The 19,752-nt window shown below is 50.9% G+C and overlaps 1 protein-coding gene across 3 annotated transcripts in view; it reads left to right on the forward strand.

Moving 5' to 3' along the window:
* Positions 1-19,752, forward strand: part of TFEB (transcription factor EB) — a 55,964-nt gene that overhangs the window by 18,418 nt on the left and 17,794 nt on the right. Inside the window, exon 2 of one of the 3 annotated variants that reach the window (XM_041750586.1) lies at positions 17,933-17,986. The exons of the other annotated variants lie outside the window; for them this stretch is intronic. The gene's annotated coding sequence lies outside the window, so the exon portion shown is untranslated. The remainder of the gene's footprint in view (positions 1-17,932; positions 17,987-19,752) is intronic. 3 annotated transcript variants of the gene reach the window in all.

The raw sequence follows: 19,752 nt of genomic DNA on the forward strand, positions 1-19,752 counted from the left end.
CTTTTAAGTTTTGTTGTTATTTTTTTGTTTTAAGAAAGGAGAAAGAACAAATCTTTCTAGATGTTCCAGAAGGCCTCTGGAAAATCCCAAAGTTAGTTTGAGGTCCAAAGGACTTTAGAATTTGATTTGGGGGAAGTTTGTCAAATGATACTAAAAAAGACTTGAATGCTTGTTAAAAAGATCATAGATCATAATGAAACAGTACTTAATTATCCATTTAACCAAAATGACAATAAAAGATTTTAAAGGGAAATACAGAAGGTTCTAAGCAAAACTTAGCTTAATATTGAGTTAGACAGTTTTCTTAAGTAATCAAAGGACTGATAATAAAGATAGACTTAAAAGGTTAAAAAAAAGGAGGGGCAAAGGGGGAAAAAACATAAAAGTCTTAAAAAAAAAGGAAGAAAGAAAAAGACCTTTTATAATCTCTTATCAGAAACAGACCAATAGTCCAAGAAAACTCTGTCCTTTTAGCAGTTTTAGTTTTATAATAGGCAAACTATTGATATTAAAGCTTATTTTTAAAAACCCTTATAATAACAATTTGATTTTAGCCAGATTGGTCACACAAGGTAAAATTCTCTCTCTCCTCTTTAACTTTTTTTTTTTCCTCTTTAACTTTTAAAAAAATGTATCCTCAAACCTCATACGTTTTCTAACCAAAAAAACCACACCCTACTTTTTTTTGCATAGACTTGTTTCCCTTACTATTTCTAGTAGTAATTACATACTTAATTAAAAATTTTAACTCTTAAAAATTTATCTTATAGTGAAAACAAGTAAATAAAGGTGAACTGTATGTAGTACCAGCAGTCTATAAATTGGCAAGTTTATAAATACATTTTATAATTTCTAGAAGCATGTGCCTTTTTAAATAGTATTTTAATGTGGCCAAGATGTGTTTAACAGACCCAAATATCTTTAGTTCCTCTGCAATAGGAAGACAACTTTAGATAAATTTATGTTTGGGGGCACCTAGGTGGCTCAGTGTTTGAGTGTCTGCTTTCAGCTCAGGTGGTGATCCTGGGGTCTTGGGATCGAGTCCTGCATCATGCTCCCTGCAAGGGAGCCTGCTTCTCCCTCAGCCTATGTCTCTGCCTCTCTCTCTCTGTGTCTCTCATGAATAAATAAAATCTTTAAAAAAAGTTAAATTTGGTAATTAATGTTTAATGTTCTATCTTATTTGTAAATCATATTGATATTCAATGAATTTCTATCATTTAACTTAGCAAAACTAATAATGGAAGTTGTCAAGAGATTTGGGAAACTATTTTAAATTTTTAAATTTATTTTTATTTATTTTTAAGACTTTGAGAAAGAGAGAGCACAAGTGGGGGAGGGGCAGAGGGAGAAGCAGACTCCCCACTAAGCAGGGAGCCTGATGCAGGGCTCCATCCCAGAACCCTGAGATCATGTCGTGAGCTGAAGGCAGACACTTAACTGACTGAGCCACCCAGACGCCCTGGGAAACTATTTTGAAGTAGACGTACTATAAAACACAATTATTATTGAAAAGTTTACGTAAGCCCTCTTATCCCATTCATCTGTCTAAATTACCTGTTTTAAGCAGTATGTTTAAATTACCCACAAAAACTTCATGAGATGATAGACAAAATCAGACATCATCCCTAGCTACTTTTCTCACTGACAAACCTTGTAACATAAAACATAACCTTACTTGGGCAGTAAACCCTAGTAGAATAAATGTTGTTATCTTTGCATCATAATTAATGTTCATAATTCTGAAGGCATGTCTGTTTTAATTAAACCAACAAGCTTTAACAAGCTTTTATTTCCCAAAGATTATCCCAGATCAGTGTGGAACTAAAAAAAAAGTTTTTCGGCTTAGTTTTCATATTTCTGAGTTTTAGTATACTTTGTCCTTCTAAGTGCTTGTTCTTCACCAACTCAATAGAGCTCTTTTATTTTTTTTTATTTTTTTTTTAAATTTTTTATTTATTTATGATAGTCACAGAGAGAGAGAGAGGCAGAGACACAGGTGGAGGAAGAAGCAGGCTCCATGCACCGGGAGCCCGATGTGGGATTCGATCCCGGGTCTCCAGGATCGCGCCCTGGGCCAAAGGCAGGCGCCAAACCGCTGCGCCACCCAGGGATCCCAATAGAGCTCTTTTAGAGATTAATTTTGGCAAGAGCATCTGGTGGTAAAAAATTATCATATATCTACAGCATTCATATAGACACATGTAAATATACAGAGAGACACAGAGACTTTATAGCCATTGTTCTAAAATTTTAGCCAGGAGTCAGGTGCAATGATACGAAAATCACAAGTTCATAGAACAGTTGGATCCAAATTTTATTTCCGGCAGTTGGAACAAGTTTGTGTGATACCACAAAGGCACAGAGAAAGTATCGAAGTCTATTCCAAGGAGTTTTGGGGTATATTTGCCTCTTATCAGAGGTCAAGATTAATTGCCATTTAAATTTTACCTACTTTTTCTTAAGTGCAGGATAATTGTTTCCAATGTCCTGATCTTTTACAATATCTACAAGCATTTTGAGATGATTAAGTGAGGTTTGGGGATTGGTAAAGATAGGTGGGATTTGAAGTGTGTCTGGAGCCACATTTCTGGCTTTGTAGAGGCCTGCAAGACAAAGAGTCATTTCCAGCTCCCCAAGGACTGGATTGCAGCCTGAATATCAAGGGGCTGACCTGTCCATCCAACTAAATTTGCTTCTTTATATCAGGGAAATTTTCAACTGAGATGGGAAAATTTCTACGTCCTAGAGATTCAAGCTTTAAAATAGTGTGTCTAAAAATCTATCTAAAGTGTTTAACAAAGGCCTTCTTGGACCAATTCACCTTAGAGGGGAAAGCCTCTATTATTGTTCCTATTACTGAACATTATTGTTCCTATTACTGAACATCGGCCTCCAGCTGATTCATTTCCTGATCATTTGTAGGAGGGCCTGGGAGAACTTCTAGTCATCTGTTTTCTCTGTGAAGGAGGGGAGGGGTGCTTTTCCCTGGGAGGCCATCTGGCTTGTCTGATAACTATAGTATAATCATGGATGGAAAGAATGCTCCTTAGCAGCTAGTCAAGGTCCCTGTGAGTGGGGTTGTGAATGACCACTAATGGTTCTCATTCTTTTTTAAATTTGGTAGGATCCACCATTTGCTTCCACGTGGATGGAACTGAAGGGTATTATGCTGAGTGAAATAAGTCAATCGGAGAAGGACAATCATCATATGGTTTCACTCATACGTGGAATATAAGAAATAGTGAAAGGGATTAGAGAAAAGAGGGGAACTGAGTGGGAAAAATTAGAGATGGAGACAAACCATGAGAAACTCCCAACTCTGGGAAACAAACGGTTGGGAAGGGGAGGTCGGGGGGGCAGGATAGGGGTAACTGGGTGATGGGCACTGAGGAGGGCACTTGATGGGATGAGCACTGGGTGTTATACTATATGCTGGCAAATCGAACTTAAATAAAAACAAATGTAAAAAAAAAAATCGGTAGGATCTTCTCAAAGTGGAGACAAACGGGCTTTGTGATTTCATCTTGTTGAAAAAGTCCTTAAGGCTAGCCACCCTGTTCCCTTGTATGTTCTTTTTAATTTGATCTTTCCATAGGTACAGGTATTTAGGATAAATGTTAGTTATTTAGGAGGCAGTTATTTAGAATGAGAGGTCTCAATTTGGTTGTGTGTGTGAATATAGAAGTTTGTCCAACTCAAAGAATCCATGGTCATCTTTAAGGAGGATCTCACATTAACCTTAATGGCAATTCAACCCAAAGAGCCTTTTAATTGGTTAACCATGGACATGGGTGTGTGTGTGGGGGTGTTCCTAAAGAGGGTGTAAAGGATGCAGCCCTTACGAGATCCAGGAAGTTCACCTAGCATTAGTCTAAGAAAGCAAACACCTGTGTCATCATAGGTGATAGTAATGGTATAGTAAAAATGGCATCTATGTCTTTCACAGGAACATTGAATATCTCCAGTTACAGACCTGCTAATATGTGACTCTCGGTGGGTGCTATTAGAATGAGACTTTAGCACTACCAAGACCACATACATTGAGATGACAAAGGCCCTTGATGGATTGGGACCTCTTATGACAGATTCTCCTGAGAGTCGTCATTGTCAGACAAAGAGAATTTCTCTTTGCTGCTTGTGGCTTTGTCTCTTAGAACTCCTGTCTATTCAACTGGCCATCAGACATAGGCCGGGACATGCCCTTTTCTGCTTATGGACACTAGAGAGAATATTCCCACTAGTCACAAAGCTAAGCTCTCGGGATATAGAATAAGATGAAAGGAAAGGAGATGTCTGCTTCTCTCCCATATGACAAACAACACAAAAGAGACAAAAGAAAACAGTGACAATCTCTGGTTGTCAGAGGATCAATAGAAAACAAAAGTATTTATAACACATTTTTACTAGAGTCCCCATACCCAAGAAACTAGTTTACACAAATATTTTCTCTTCCCAATCTAAATTTAGAAAAGAAAAGGACTTACCAATCTTGCTTTCACCAGACCCAGCAGGCCAAGATCTGGGAGACCAACATGATTAAGAATTTTTACCTTCTGCTGTCTGCTGGCTCCTACAAGAAGTCCCAGAATCTCTCAGCTGCTCCCAATGTGAGCATTGTCCAGCCAGGGAAAAGAAGCTCCATGTCGAACACCAAAAGTATAGAGGAGGAAAACTTTTCCCTTCTTCTCTTCTAGGTTCTTTGGCTGGTCTAATAATTAACTTGACATAATATAGATTTGCAGGAGAAAAACGAATTTAATTTTGTATATACAGGAGCCCCCAAAATATGAGGCTCAACGAAGTGGCCAAGCAGGCAGCTTTTATACTATTTAGACAAAAAAACAATAAATTTGTGAGGAATTGAGAAAACAAAGGGGTTTGGGCTTGGGATCGCTCATTAGCAAAGAAGTAACAAGGTTGTTAATACCGCCTTCTAGGCCCAGAATTCCCTATTCCTGGTAATGAGGATGCCTCTCTACCTCTTGGTACAGGGAGGGTACCTTTCACATGGGAGATTTATTTCCTGCTCTCAGGAGCACAAAGGAGGGTCAGAGTGTCCTTGTACCTGCTGTCTTTTTAGTAACTTTGATTCAAAACGATCAATATGCCAAAGTGACATATTTTGCTTTTCGTTTCTTGTCCCTCTCAACAGAATTGTTGAGGATCAATTGGGATGAAAACACTGAGTCAGTTCTGAACAGAAGTGCTAAACTCCTTGAATCCCCAGGGCTGCCAGGAATTTGGGGGTGGGGGGACTTGCCACTAACTGCAAAGCCCCGATGCATTTTTTTGGGGCCTTCTTCAAGCTTTCATGTTTCCTGCTGTCCTTTATAGGCATTTGAATTGGTGACACCAAATCTACTCCAGGGAACCCCAGTCCTATTTCAGGGTTTCACCAGATGTGTCTGTGGAAGGGTTTGGTGGTCAAGCAGGTATGGGAGAGTAGGAGTAAAAAAAAAAAAAGCAAAATGGTTTTCTTTGCTGCAGGACTTGTCCGAGCCTTTGACATGCTGATAGTTATTGTGTACCTCCAATATGTGGTTGTGATATACTGCAGGGTATCTCAAAGGCCTGGATTTCAAAGCTCAATTTCCAGATGGAAAAACAGACCTGGAGTGAAGCCTAGGAAATGATTTCCCAGATCATGCAAGCTGGGACTAGATGCCAGGGCTCCTGACTTCATGTGCTCTGCCCAGGACATCCCCTCCTTCTACTCCTTCCTCCTTTCTTCTCAGAGAAATGTTCTATGTCATGATGCTCCCTTCTGGAAGGCTCCTCACATTTTGCTGGCCCTCTAGTGGCCCCAGCAGCACTAGAGGGTGTCCTATTCCCTTTGGGCATTCATTGATGGGAGATGGGGCTATGCCCAGCACACAGACTCCGGGGGGCTCCTTGACCGGCTAATGGGTGGCAATAAGGCTGCATCCCACTCTGGGGGCCCCAGCCAGTTAATTGGGTTTTCTGAGTCCCAGTCTTCTCAACTGTCATGAAACGCATCCTCTGGCTTATCACCTGGAGTGACAGAGGTTCGGCTCTGACACCATATGTGAATGGTTCATGTACAGATGCCGACAAGTCTATTCTTATCATTTCTGGGGTGGGGGGTGGGCAGTGAGGGAAGCACATGGGAAAAATGAGGGAGACCCTGGGACCGTGGGATCTAGCATGTTGGCACTCCTAAATCCCGTCTCAGTCCCTATGCGTGCTGTCTGCCCTTGACTGTGCTGCTGTCCCCCTCAGGTCCCAGCTCCCCAACTACCTATGAGGTGGGCTGGTCCCATTTGGCAGGTGAGCCAGGAGGGGAGGGAGCCAAGGCACCGTTTCCTACTTTCCTGTGGGGTAGTCGGTGTTCGGGTTGGGGAAAGAAGGTCAAGCATCTCAGGGCCTCAGCCCGGCTGTGCCTTGAGTGGGATGGCCTTCTCCAGCCCTGCTCACTCCTTGATACCTCCCACCTTTCACCAAGGGTGGCTGGTCACCTGGCCTGTGGGCTGGGAGGGTGTGCAAGCAGGTCCCTGTCTCTATCATCCCAGCAGTTAGGGTATCGATCCCCTAGGCCCTCTGTGGACTGGCGTGGGCTCTGAAGGAGAGACTGAGAGGTTTACCAGGCCCAGTTGGGAGGTGGGAAGAGGTGGTGCCTCCCTGGCAGACTGTCCTCTCCCGGAGGGCTGTTTGCCTGAGTTATTCTTAGCACTGACTCATTATAGGGTCTAATTTTAGCCCTGTTTCTATGTGTTTCCAACATCTGGTGCAGCCAGGACTGAAGGGGGTGTGGGTGGCAGGGGCGACCCCTTTGGGCATTGCTGGGGACTGGAGCCACTGGCAGGAGAGCGCGGACAGAGTCTTCTATTTCCCGCACCTGTCACAAGTTGAAGCCAGGCACGCAGTAGGTGTCCTATTTGTGTGTGGGCCTTGATTGCTCTGCCACTATCTCATCCTTCCAGCTCCAGCTCCTATGGGGGTGGGGAGGGGGGGTGAGTGTTCCAGGCACCCCCCCTTGCCCGCCCCCTCCAACATGAGCTAACAGTGCTCATCAGGTAGGCTTTCCCATGCCCCTGGCTCCAAGGTTCCAGTTGGCTTCTGACCCCTGCAGTGAGGGACCTCAGAGGAAGGAGGCAAGCCCCAAGCTAGGGCCCTTGTCATAGCCCCCATTATAGGGGAGGAGTATAACTCAGTAGTTAGGGGTGCAGCCAGATGGCCTGGGATCCACTCCTGGCTTTGCTGCTTCCTGGCTGTGTGACCTTGGGCAACTCATCAGCTTCTTTGTAACTCGGTTTCCTTATCTGTGGGATAAGGATGGGAGTATAGTGTTTTGAGGACTAAGATAAGAACGTTGGAAGTGATGAATAATAAGTGCTATATGAGGAGGTAGTGGCATTCTTACTACTTTTGTTATTATTACTAATGAGAAGCTCTGTGTGTGCCCTCTTTGTGTATTGGAGTTGAACAGGGGTCTTCTCAGCTTTTCTGAGTGAGATGAAGCTGGGGATGGGGCTCAGAGGGAGTGGTTATACCCAGGCATCCTGATGGCCGTGATTTCTGTAGGGCTGCAGTAAGGGGTGGAGGGCATACAGGTGGGTTGGAATGAGGGCTTTACCCTTCACAGGTTGAGTGATTCACTTAGCCTTTGTGAACATCCATTTCTTTACCTGCAAGACAGAGGTGATAGTAGGCCGTAGAATTTTTTTTTAAAGATGTATGTATGTATGTATGTATGTATGTATGTATGTATGTATGTATTTATTTATTTATTTATTTATTTATTTATGAGAGACACACAGAGAGAGAGAGGCAGAGACACAGGCAGAGGGAGAAGCAGGTTCCCTGTGGAGAGCCAGATGTGGAACTCATCCCGGGGACCTGGGGATCATGACCTGAGCTGAAGGCAGATGCTCAACATCTGAGCCACCCAGGAGATCGTAGGCCATAGAATTCTTGCCAGGAACACGGTGGGAACTGAATCCGGAAGACTTTTGGGGGGTGGCGCTGCTGTGTCCCTTTCCTGTGAGAGGGATGTAGTGCCATTGCCTTGGGAGTCAGGGAGGAGACGGTGGCCTGGAGCCTTGCGGAAGGGGGCTGTGGCCCTGGCTCTCCCTATGCTGTGTGATCTGTGCACATTACTGGCTTCCCCTGGGCTTCTGTAACACAAAGAGACCAGAGAAAGCTGGTTTTGAAACTCTTCCTCCAAACCCCAGGGAGTGATTTGGGGACTGTTTGAACTCACAGGGTGGGGAGGCCCCCAGTTGGAGGCCAGGTGCTCTGGCCCTCCCCCATCCCGGAAGAGCTACTTTACCATCCTGTTTTACATATCAAGGTTCTAGGTAAATTTTATCTGAAAACAGGGTTCTGCTGCTAGAAACAGCCCAGGGATCTCTGGTGGGTGACTTCCCAGGCTTCTTGTCCTCTGATGGGCATTAATTCTTGGAGGTGACCTGTGCAGGGGGGGTTCCTGAGTGCCACTGGCACTGATGCTCCTGGGGTGTAGGGGTACAGAGGGGGCTGCCAGGCTGCTTCTCTGGACCAGGTGTGAGTGCTGCCCTGGCCTTGCTGCCTGCAAGACACAGGTACCTTGAAGACAACACTCAAGCCCAGAAGCAAAATCTCGCAGGAGGGAGTGAGAGGTGGGACGGGCAGCTGCCACAGCACTGGCTCATCGTAGGTGCTCACGAAATAGTTCAGAATGAATGAAATGGTACCAGTGCAGTATCCCAGAAAAACAGTACCTCTCCTATGGTGGCGGGTCTTCCCCTACCCCTTTGTCTTCCTTCTTGCCCTCACTCCATCTTCCCTGTCCTCTGCTTTGTTTGACCAGCCTGAAGCTGCCCCAGCCCTGGGGTCTAGGCTCAGCCCTGCTCATAAACTTGAACAAGGACACTCCCTCAGTCGGAGTCCCAGCTTGACCATTGGTAAAATGAAGGTGATGGGCTCAATTTCAGAAGGTCCTTTCTGGGGACGCTGGGGTGGCTCAGCAGTTGAGCATCTGCCTTAGGCACAGGTTGTGATCCCGGGGTCCTGGGATCGAGTTCCGTATCGGGCTCCCCATAGGAAGCCTGTTTCTCCCTCTGCCTGTGTCTCTGCCTCTCTTTGTGTCTCTCATGAATAAATAAATAAAACCTTTAAAAATAAAAAATAAAAAAAGTAGGTCCCTTCTGGTGGCCAGCCTCTGTTCTCAGGGCAGGTCAGGCACATGTGTGTGTGCACACGCACATGCACATGCTCATATGGCTCCATGAAGTGGGCCTAGCTATGGAAGGTCCCTCTTCCCAGCCAGGCAGGAGCCCCCTCAAGTTCTCCTGAGGTGAAAGTTGGGATGCTGCAGTGCTCTGAATGGGGCCCCCAGGCTCTGATGTGCTGGAGTTAGGGCTCAGTCGGGGACGTGGGGGCCTGTGGGTGGGTGTGAGAGGAAGGGTGGGCATCTGACTGTGTCCCCTGGGTTGCAGCTGCCACTGTGACTTTCGTGCATGACCTTCTGGGAGTGTGGGCGGCTGCCCATAGGGCACATGTTTGTGTCGTTCATGCCAGGGTGTGAGGGGGTGTGTGAATGGAGGCAGTGAGGGAGCACGGGCAGTTATCTCCCGTTGCCGGGAGCTGCCAGGGCTCTGAACAGAATGGAAAGTGATTTCATGCAAAGGATCTCTTTGGTCTCTGCATTTTGGCCACAACCCGAGGTATAGGTTGGCCTGGCTTCCTTCCTTCCTCCAACAGCGGGCCAGAGGCCTGAGCTCCCCCTCCACAGGCCTCAGGGAGAGGAGACTGCCCTGATCTGCAGTCTGACACCTTCTCAGGGGGGTTTCGGGAGCTGGTTGGCACCTGCAGCTATAGGAGTCAGTGTGGGGACTGGGAGGGCATCCAGGCCTCAATTCGTGGCTCTATGTAATCCCCTAAGCCAGAGGAAGTAGCCTGTGGAGGCCCAGGCTGGGATGCTGTGGTCATTACCCTGCACCAGCCCAGTGGTTTCCCAGCTGGAGAGGACCTGCCAGGGAGGGGAGAGGAGAGGCTCCACCTGCCCACCGTCCCTGCCATCCCAGCTGCAGCCTGCTGGTGACTCATTCCCCTGGGGAGTGAGCCAGCTTCTCTCCCCTGGGTCACTCAGGGCCTTGGTACAGAGCCCAGGGCCCTAGCAAGATGGAAGGGGGGTGGGCAGTGGGATCAAGGCTCTCTTTCTGGGGGAGAGGGTCAGAGCAGACTTTTCTTGCTCCTTCTCCTGGTCCCACAGACTACCTTCCCTTTGCCCATAGCAGAGGTCACAGCCCCAAATTACATAATGGGTCTGAAATGCCTCACAAGCAAGAAGCCCAGTGGAGCAGCTGGATCCGGGACTCCCTAATTCCCCAGGGTCCAGCACTCAGCACGTCCCCATTCCTCTGCCTGGGTTCATTGAGGGAATGGGTGGTGCCTGCCTCCCTACCCACCCCCCAACAGGGCTGTCTGTGCAGCCCAGGAGGGGTGCGAAGGCCCTCTCCAGAGAAATGAATTCCTGGCCTAACCCCAGATGCCGGCCTGCCCAGCTCTGCTCCAGGGTAACGCTGGGTGTACACACAGCTCCATTGTACGCCTGGGCTCTGTGCCTGCCATGGGCCTGGCACCAGTTCTATCAACAGCAGTGGCTCCTCAGTTCCTCAGCACCCCCTGCCAGGGCCCAAGCCATTGGGCCCCTGGTGGGGAGGAAGGAGGACTGGTGATCAGAGTGGTAAGTGTGTCCTGAGTAGAGGGGCCAGGATCATTAAGCCACTCGAGGAACCAAATGAATACATTGGTTTCTGTCATCAAGTGTGAGGTACAAGCAGAGAGCATTATCCCCCATTAATATCAGTTACCATGGCATTGAGAGGCATCGGTGACTCATCCAAGGTCACACCACCACAAGCGGTGGAGCTCATGTTTGAGCCCAGGGAGCCTTAGGGCCAGAGCCTGGGCTCTGCACCACTTACTTCCATGTCAGGAGTCAGGAAAAGGCAGGCCTGCTTTTCACTGCCCAATGTTGGGGACTTGTGGCAGGCCACTTCTGGAAAGTTTATGTTCCCAGGGTGAAAGGGGGCCCAGGAACATTAGAGCCTAGAATCTCTATGTGCTCGTGAAAAGTGTGGTAGTTAAATTTCAAGGATGTTGTAGGAGGCTAAGTGGGCAGAGCAGGCCTCCAGAGCTGGCAAGCAGCTCTGTGCCTCAGTTTCCCTGCTCCATCTGCATTGTCTCTCTCCTGTGCTTCTTGGGAGAGCACGGGAATGTAGAGGTGAGATGTGGTGAGGGCGGGAGCCTGGACCCTCACACTCTTTCCTTATGTTCCACAAACTGGTGGGAAAGCCCCCCTTCCCCAGTCTAGATGCCCCTGCAGGCGGGGCGCCAAGGCTTCCAGTTACTTCTATTCTGAGAGTCCGTCCTGAGCTGCCCCATCTCCTCAGGTTTCCCAGCCCGAAGGGACCTCTGAGGCCAGGCAGCCTACAGAGGGGCAGCCTGGCTAGGCTCTGATGGGGGTCCTGCTTCTGCCTCATGGCCGTGCCCCTCAGGGCAAGATGGCAGGTGCCCAGACACCACTCTCATGGGGTCTGTTCCATTTCTTACTTTCTGGGCTCACCTTTACACCCTGAACTCTGACCCCTGGGACTAGGCAGAGCTGAAACTCCTCCTTTTTCTCGGCCCACCCTCCTTGTACCCTGTTGTCCTGGACACAGGGTCTGCTCCCCTCCTTTGGTGCTGGCTCAGCCCTCTTAAAAATGGCCAGTGCCCACAAGATTGTGCAAGGCCAGAGCTAGGCTATGGGGACAGGTAGGGGAGAGAGAGATTGGAAGGGGACATGGAAGCCAGCTCCCTTCCCACCCTACCCCAGGGCCTTGTCTCCCTCTGCTGGGGCTCATCTTTCCCCGTTTGTGCATTTATGCTGTTCCCACCAACAAGCCAACACATCTCCAACCAAGTGGACGCATCCATGGGCTCCTGGACGCGAGCAGGGGTTGGACACTCTGTGGAAGGGGGACGGTGCAGGGGAGCAGCTGGAGGCCCAGACTGTGTTGGGGAGAAGGAGCAAGGCTGCTCCTCAGCTTGGCCCAGGGCTGTGTAGGGAGGGCGTCCTAGGTGCCTTGAGGCCTTCGTAGAGAGTTTGGCGGACTCGGTCTGGCGGATAGTGGGGCGCCATGGGGGGTGATGGAGCAGGGTACGACTTTTCCTTATTGCTCAGTCCATTTTGTTTCTCTTGTTCTCTCAGGGCTGTTTTCTTTCTCTGTTTCTCTAAAGACAATAAACCCTTCTCTCTGCGATTCAGCTTCATCGGTCTGATTCCTGCTCACCCCCTCCCACATGTCCAGTCTCTGTTCTTGGCTTCCTGGCCTGCTCCCCATGCCCTGCTTTGTGTGGCTCTCCCTCCCTCTCCCAAGCCCCTGACCTGCCTTCCCTAGGGTAGGGCTTGGGTGGAGTTGGGCCTTTGAGGAGTGGGCTGCGGGCCTGGTGGGGACCTCATAGGGACCTGGCATGATGAAGACTCAGCCAGGAGGATGCCCCCTCGTTTTTTTTTTTTTTAAGATTTTATTTATTTATTTATTTATTCATGAGGGGCACAGAGAGGCAGAGACATAGGCAGAGGGAGAAGCAGGCTCCCCGTGGGGAGCCCGAGACAGAACTCAATCCCAGGACCCCAGGATCATGACCTGAGCCAAAGGCAGAGACATTCAAGCACTGAGCCACCCAGATGCCCCAGGATGCCCCCTGTCCTGACACAGTTTATTGTCCCCTTCAGAGAATGACCCACCCCCAATAGCATGGCTAAGGCTCATGAGGAGGATCTTACATTTCATTTGTCAACCTGATAGAGATACAGATTTCTCTAACAGATGAATTAGCGAGTGATGGGCCTTCATGTTGTTACTCAATTCAGCAGAAAGCTATGAACCCAGATGGGAATCAGCCTGCAGACAACTATTGTGTCTTTTCCGTCTCCCTTCAGGCATCTATCTACTATTTCATAGATGCATCCACCCCTTATATCCATCCATGCATTTTATCCATGCATCCATCCATGCAATCCATGCATGCAGGCATCCACCTATTCGTCAGATGTTTATTGAACACCTATATTAGGGATTTCACATTTAATCATTACAGAAATTCTCCAAGATGGCCACTGTGCTGAAGGTCACACAGACAATAAGCAACACATCTGGAATGTTCCACTCTACCTGCTTCGAAACATGTGTCCTTAGTGTGGGCTCAAGTGGCCTTCCTTGATGTCCTCAGCACCTAGTTCTTAGTGTGGAGTGTGACAGCCATGTTATCGAATGAATGGGCATGCTGAGGTTCTGGAATGCTGGACTGATAGTTCTATCCTCATTGCAGCCTAGGGGTGGGAGGCAATGCAGGACCTCTAATTCTCTTGGCATTTGCCACCAGCAACCTCATGAGGCCATCACCACCCCTGGAATGGAGGCTTCTTCACCACATAATGTGCAATCCTGGCATGTCCTTGCTTCTTCTGTCCATCTTACAAGCTCTGCTTCTGAGGACACTCTTACCTCTAACAGGTGGACAATTTCTAGGTATACACATGCCTCGCCGTTGTACCCAGTGTCCCCCAGGGACTGGGTTTGTAAACACCTGCCTCTTAGCTTCTCCAGCCCTCTTCCAACTCTGGCCCTTCCTTTCTAAGCTTTAGAGTTAGCTGCTCAGTGTCTGGGCCTGACTGCCTCCTCGGGGCCCATTGGCTAAGACGAGAGTGTGAGTCCGGGTAGTTTACTTGGGGGTGACTGGCAGTGGGCCAGGATAAATGAACCAGGGAAAGGAGGGAAGCCAAGAACATGCGTGTTCAGGGGTAGATGACTGCTGTGGCACCTGAGGTGCAGGCTTGCTGGGAACCCGTGTGGACTCTGCCTTAGGGTTACCCAGTGTCGGGGTGGGGGTCTCTTTGCTAGTGCCCCTCAGCCTAGGCTCGGGGCTGCTGGGGGACAGCGGGCTGCTGCCCCTGCTGGCTCTGACACAAAGGCAGGTGCTGGCAGCTGGTGCCCCAACAGCTTCAGTTGCACTCCCTGAACTCAGGCCTGGCAGTCCAGCCTGGTCCCTTGGAGTATGCCTCTGGTCAAGCCCTATTTCCTCTGCTCCCTTTCTCTCTATGGCCAGGGAGCAGCCACTCCCAGCTGCCCTGGGCCAACCCTTCCCCCTGGAGCCAGTCACCACTGCATATTCATTGTGTTCAACAGATACTTAAGGAGCTCCTACTATGTCCCAGGTAATATGGATAAAAAGAGGAAGCTGTTAGGATCCCTCCAGGCCCTCAGAGCAGAGGAAAGGGAAGACACGAGGTCCTTCCCCTCTGCCAGACACCGGCAGCCATTTCCAGGCCCGTCTGAGGCAAGTGGACTTCTCTGTGCTGCATCCTCTCCTAGAGGGAGGGACGGATGTGATGTGCCTGGGTAGCACATTGCCCGGAGCCATCTTCAAGTCCCCTCCCAGCCTGAGCATCCTGAGACTGTGATTTTAGCGGTTTTTCTGACTTCCTTTTCCTTTCTCTCAGTGCTCCTGCCTCTTCCCCTCTGGGGGCCACTAGCCCCATGGCTGCCACGTGGTTGTCTTCTAGTGCCCTCCCTCTGTGTCTCTATGAGGAACAGGATGCAATTCGTGGGGGCAATGAAGTGTGTGTGTGGGGGTCACTTCATTCAAGGGTACCCTCCTGTGTCCCTGGTGAAGGCTCTGCTCTGTGTCTGCTTCCTGGAGAGGGGCCCCCTCCTGCTGACTCCTACTCCTACCCGCAGACCCACATTGCAGTCTCAAGCCTTATGGGGCTGAGGGCATGGGAAGAGTTAAGAGAGGGAAGTGGTGTGTAGGTAAGGCCTTAGGTGTGGGAGTGGGGGGAGGGCAGGAGGGGAATGTGGGGCCAGTGCCAGGCCTGGTGGGGCATCAGGCTACAGGTGGGCAAGCCAGCTCCTTTTCCCTTTGACTTCTCTCTCCAGCTGCCGCCCTCGGCCTTTCTCCTCCAGGTTTGGTCAGGATGCGTGTGCCAGGGTGGGCGGCAGGAGTTTGTCCACCGTACTGGCCAACCTTGAGACCTCTGACATTCCCCATCTATCATGCACCTCCCCCACTTGGATAGAAAGGTGATTGTGCTCTTGGGGCTGGCTGGCATGCTGGTGTGAGGGCTGAGAGGAGGACAGACACGGTTTATACAGAACCAAGAGGTGGGCTTTATGATGAGGCTTTCTGTTGGTGGCTCAGGTTGGAGCTTAAGGGACTTTGGTTCCAGGAAGAGGTATAAGGCAGATACAGGTGGCTGCCCATGTCTCACCTCTGTGGTAGTTGGCAGGGTGGTGGTGGTAATGGGGACCTGGGGGGGCCGCAGGACACGGTGGGTGGGAGATCATGAAATGGGGAGAACAGAGTAACAGGCTCCTCTGCCAACCCACCATGCATAAAATCTAGGGTGCCTGGTTCCTCTCTCTGCCCAGCTAAGGGAAGGGTGCTTTTTGTGTTTAAGGACAGGAACAAAAGGTGGGCCAGCTGCTGTGCGAATTTGGAGAGTAAGAGTGGTGTTCCTCTCGTAGCTGTGTGTGCGGCGGGGATGGGCAGGTGCCGCAGCTCACTCACTCTGTAGGTAGGCTGAGGTGGAAACGTTGCTGTGGAGGCCACTGCTCTTGCCAGGGGCGAGGTTGCCCGTCAGGGTAGTTCTCCCGTCTTGCCAGGTGGAGAAGGGGTGGAGGTGCCAACCGGAGTGTACCTGGGCAGCTGCCCTGATTGGGGTCTGGGTCAGCAGCCAGCCCTGTGGAGGACCTGGGGTGGGTGAGGGCTGGGACAGGACCCAGGCAAGGGCACCCCTGATTTTGTGCCACTACGGATGTCCCCAGAAGCTCCGGGGCGGGGGGCTGGGCAGGGACGAGGACCAACGTATAGTGAGCGGAGGTCGGCCTGTGGCTGTCCTGTGGCCTCTGTCGGCGCTGCCGGCCGCCCTGTCCTGCCCCCACCAGGCGTGAGTCAGAGCGAAAGCAGAACCTGCCAGACACTGCGCGGGGTGAAGCGAGGCAGAACCGACTGTGCTATTTTGGAACCTGGTTAATTCCCCTCCCGTCCCCCACCTCTTCTCTCAGGGCTCCCACCGCCTCCTGGTCAGTCACCAGCACTCTGCCTTCCTCAAGGGGACAGTCGGGTTGGCACTTGATTTCCTCTGGCATGTGTGGGGCGGGGTGCTTAGTGTCCTTCCCCTTGGAGGACCCCCTCCCTGGCTGAGAGGTGCTGGCTTCTAGGGAGCCTGCCTTCTGGCGTTGGGGGACAGAGTGCCCCCTCCCGGCAGGAGCTCAGAGGAACAGCCAGGGCACCCTGGGGAGATGATGGTCGGCTTTCAGCAGGGCTCTCCGCCTGCGCCCTCCCCCCCCATCTCTCACCACCCTGAAGCCAACTGTCCTCCTCTCCGGAGCTGTGAGCGACATGGGGCAGCCTCACCCGGCAGTGACTCGAAGAGGGTTGGGAGGGATTTCCGGACCCAGAGAGGAGATATTTTGGGGTAGAGGGCCTTTCCAGAACCCATGACATCACATACTTTCAGGAGCCCCAACCAATCCTCTAATCTATGGTTCTTTCTTGGGCATCCTAGGCCTGCTTGAGGTCCTGGCTTCACATTTTAGGGTTTCTTTGGAGCCTGTAGACGGTCCTGTATAGGGGGTGTGAAAGAGGTCGGGAGGGTGTGTGTTTCTGAACTGGACACGGAGGTGTAGAGGTGAGAGCTGTGCCCCTCCGTGCGTAGGGTGTGCAGGGGGTCCCTGCCCCTCCTGAAGTTATGTGGTCTGAGAGGGGGTGGGCTTTGCTGTTGTTCTGTGTGTGTGCAGATGGGCACAGCCTTCACTGTGTCTTGCTGCCTCTGGGGGGACCCTGAGATCAGAGCTCACCCTGCCATTTATTCCCTCAGGAACCTGGGGTGGTAGGTTTCATGCAGGGAGGGTGGTCAGCAGGCACGTTGGTTGTGACCAATTAAAATGTCAACCTTAAGTGAGTAGGACTTGGGTTTCTCGTTGCTCAGATGGATTTGGGGTTTCGGCAGGTGAAAGCAAGGGTAAAGCAGTAAGGAGGAAAGAAATTGGTGTCCTAGGCCTGCTGCAGGGGGCTTCAGCACATGCCCCCTGCCTCCTGTGGACCACGCAGCATATGGGCGCAGGTGCACGCTCTCCTCAAAGTTGTCTGGTCTCTGCTGGAGCTGTTCTTTGGACAGGCAAGTCCTGGGGCCATGTGAATGTGATGGTAAGTGTGCATGAGTGTGCGATGCTGTGTGTAGGAGATGCTGTGTGTGTGTGTGTGTGTGTGTGTCTCACTCAGCCTGTCTGGGTTACTTTTCCACTGGTAACCATATGGGCCTCCAGGCTGCTTCCCCATAGACCTGGATCAGTCCCCCTCCTGCATAGGCCAGAGCCCCAGCACTAGGTGAGTACTGAGTGCAGAGCCAGCCTGAAACCCTGTGTTCTTGCCTCCACCTTGGCTTCTGGGCCTGAGAATCAAGGCTGTTTGTTCAGGTTCACTGTGGGGGCACAGAAGAGCCCCAGCATCCCTTCAAGTGTTTCTCTCTGCACCAGGGGCCTGCACCTCCCCACCGTCTTTTTCTACCCTTCACCCACTGTCATGCTTGGAACCAAGTGACCAAGCCCCCAGAGGGCTACAAGTGACTTCAATGCACCCACAGATATTCTAAGATGTATGTTAAGATGCAGATTCTGACTCTAGGTCTGGGATGTCCTGAGAACTTGCATTTCTAACCAGCTTCCAGGGGATGTGATGCCTGGGAATCCTGCTTTGAGTGGTGAGGGCTTAAAAGGCCCTGATGTAGCTAAACTCCAGCCAGACTGATGCTGCTCACCCAGCCAGGGAGCTAACACTCATGGCCACCCCCTAGGTGCCAGGAGCATCACACACTTCGGCTCCTGGGTCTCTTTGCCTACTCTGAGAGAGATGGCATCATCACCATCCTGTTTTACAGATGGGGAAACTGAGGCTCTGAGAGATTAAGTTCCTGTCCCGGGTCACACGGTTGGTAAGTGGCAAAGCCAGACTTGAACTCTGGTCTGTCCATGTTCAGGACATGTGAGCCTTCCACTAAGCCCAAGTGTCTTCTAGAGAGCTCTGAGAGCTGCAGCCAAGGGGAGTGGGTGAGGAGATGGCACGAAGTTGTCAGGAAGCTGTAGGGAGCAGCCCCAGGGACCGAGGGAAGCAGGTACCAAAGGGGGAATAGTTCTGGAGGGATTAGAGCTAAGTAAGGCTGGCATCTTGCCCCGCCTGCCTGCCTGGAGCCCTTCCATGAATGGGCTTGCGTGACCTGTCTCTGTGGGCCCTTTCCGGACTGACTCCCCACCCAGGCACCTAGCATACTGCCATGCTCCCTGCACTCAGGAGCCTAGGCCAGGGGAGGTTGGGTGTGCAGAGTCCTGACCAGGCACCTGAGGTCTCATGCCTACCAGCTGTGTGACCTTGGCCAAATCGTCAGCCTCTTCTGTGCCTCAGTTGTTCCCTCTCTGACATGGGGGATGTATTACAGCTTCCTCACAGGTGGGTAGGTAAGCTTGCATTGAGGATTAAGTCAGAAACATACACCAGCTCAGAGCAGTGCCAGGTACATGGTAAGTGCTCAGTACCGGTAACAATGAACACCTGTTGGCTTGTACCTAAGCAACTAGAGGCCCCCTCTGTAGGCTCAATGTAGGTGTCATGCTCATAGGCTTCTCCTTCCTTCCTTCCCCTCCCCTCCTCATGTCTTCTTTTATTTAGCAAAATCCAGTTACTTAAGTTATAAAGAAATTGTTTTCAAAGTATTCAGAGGCAGATTAAGCTCTTGCAAAGGAAGCCAAAGAGGAGTTCATTTACGATGTGTAGGCCAAGCCATGGGGGGCTGGGGAGGCCAGTGTGGGGCTGGGGCGGCAAGGATGGAGTCCCCACGTGTTGGGCGGCTGCAGAGAAGTGACTGCGAGGCGCAGTAGCTGGCTCTCCTGCTCCCAGCCCCACAGATTGGCTCCACGGGCACGTGGCCTTGGCTTCATCCATGCTGTCCAGAGGCTCAGCATGCCCAGACAGAGCAGGAAGGGGCCTGCCAGGGATCCTGTCCTGCCCTCTCATGTTATCAACCAGCTTCCAGGGCCCAGAGAGGGGCACGACCTGCCTGAGGTCACGACTGGGCAGTGGGACAGCCAAATGCAGGTCTTCTAATGCCACTGTGCCCTTGGGGAGGCATCTGAGGGAACCCTTTGGGAACAGACTCATTCCCAAGGGTCAGAACTGTCAGGTCTCATCCTCCTTGGTGAGGGCCATCAGTGACTGTACAGGCTGACCTAGCATCCCCCAAAACTCAGCTGCTTTTCCCTTGGTGGGGAGAGGGAGGCGGGCTGGCTAGGATGGGCTGGGGGAGTTCTGTGGGGGCTTGGGCCACTTGGAGTCCCATCTTGAGTCCCTTCCCTGCGCTTCAGGCCCTTTTCATATCTGGGGAACCCCCTCCCCACCCCTGCTGGAGTCCAGGTCAGACCTCGGTAATCACTTTTCTCTCTAGTGAGCTTGATATAATCTCCCCGTCCCCACAAGGGTCTCTCATGACCCAGGGCATCTGCCTCTGTGAGATCCAGATCTCTCATCTCCTGAGCCCCTGGCAATGCATCAGTCTTGGCGGTTGAACAGAAGAGAACTGTCTGCCAGCAGGTGGAGTCTGGCCTGCATTTGGGGGCCTCCCTGGGACCCATTTGTAGGATTCACTGAGGGTGACTGGATGGGGGAGTGAGGCGGGGCTGGGAGTTTAGGGGGACAACAATCCATCTA

Source organism: Vulpes lagopus, chromosome 1 (genome assembly GCF_018345385.1).
Source record: "Vulpes lagopus strain Blue_001 chromosome 1, ASM1834538v1, whole genome shotgun sequence".
In the NCBI taxonomy this organism is placed as follows: domain Eukaryota; kingdom Metazoa; phylum Chordata; class Mammalia; order Carnivora; family Canidae; genus Vulpes; species Vulpes lagopus.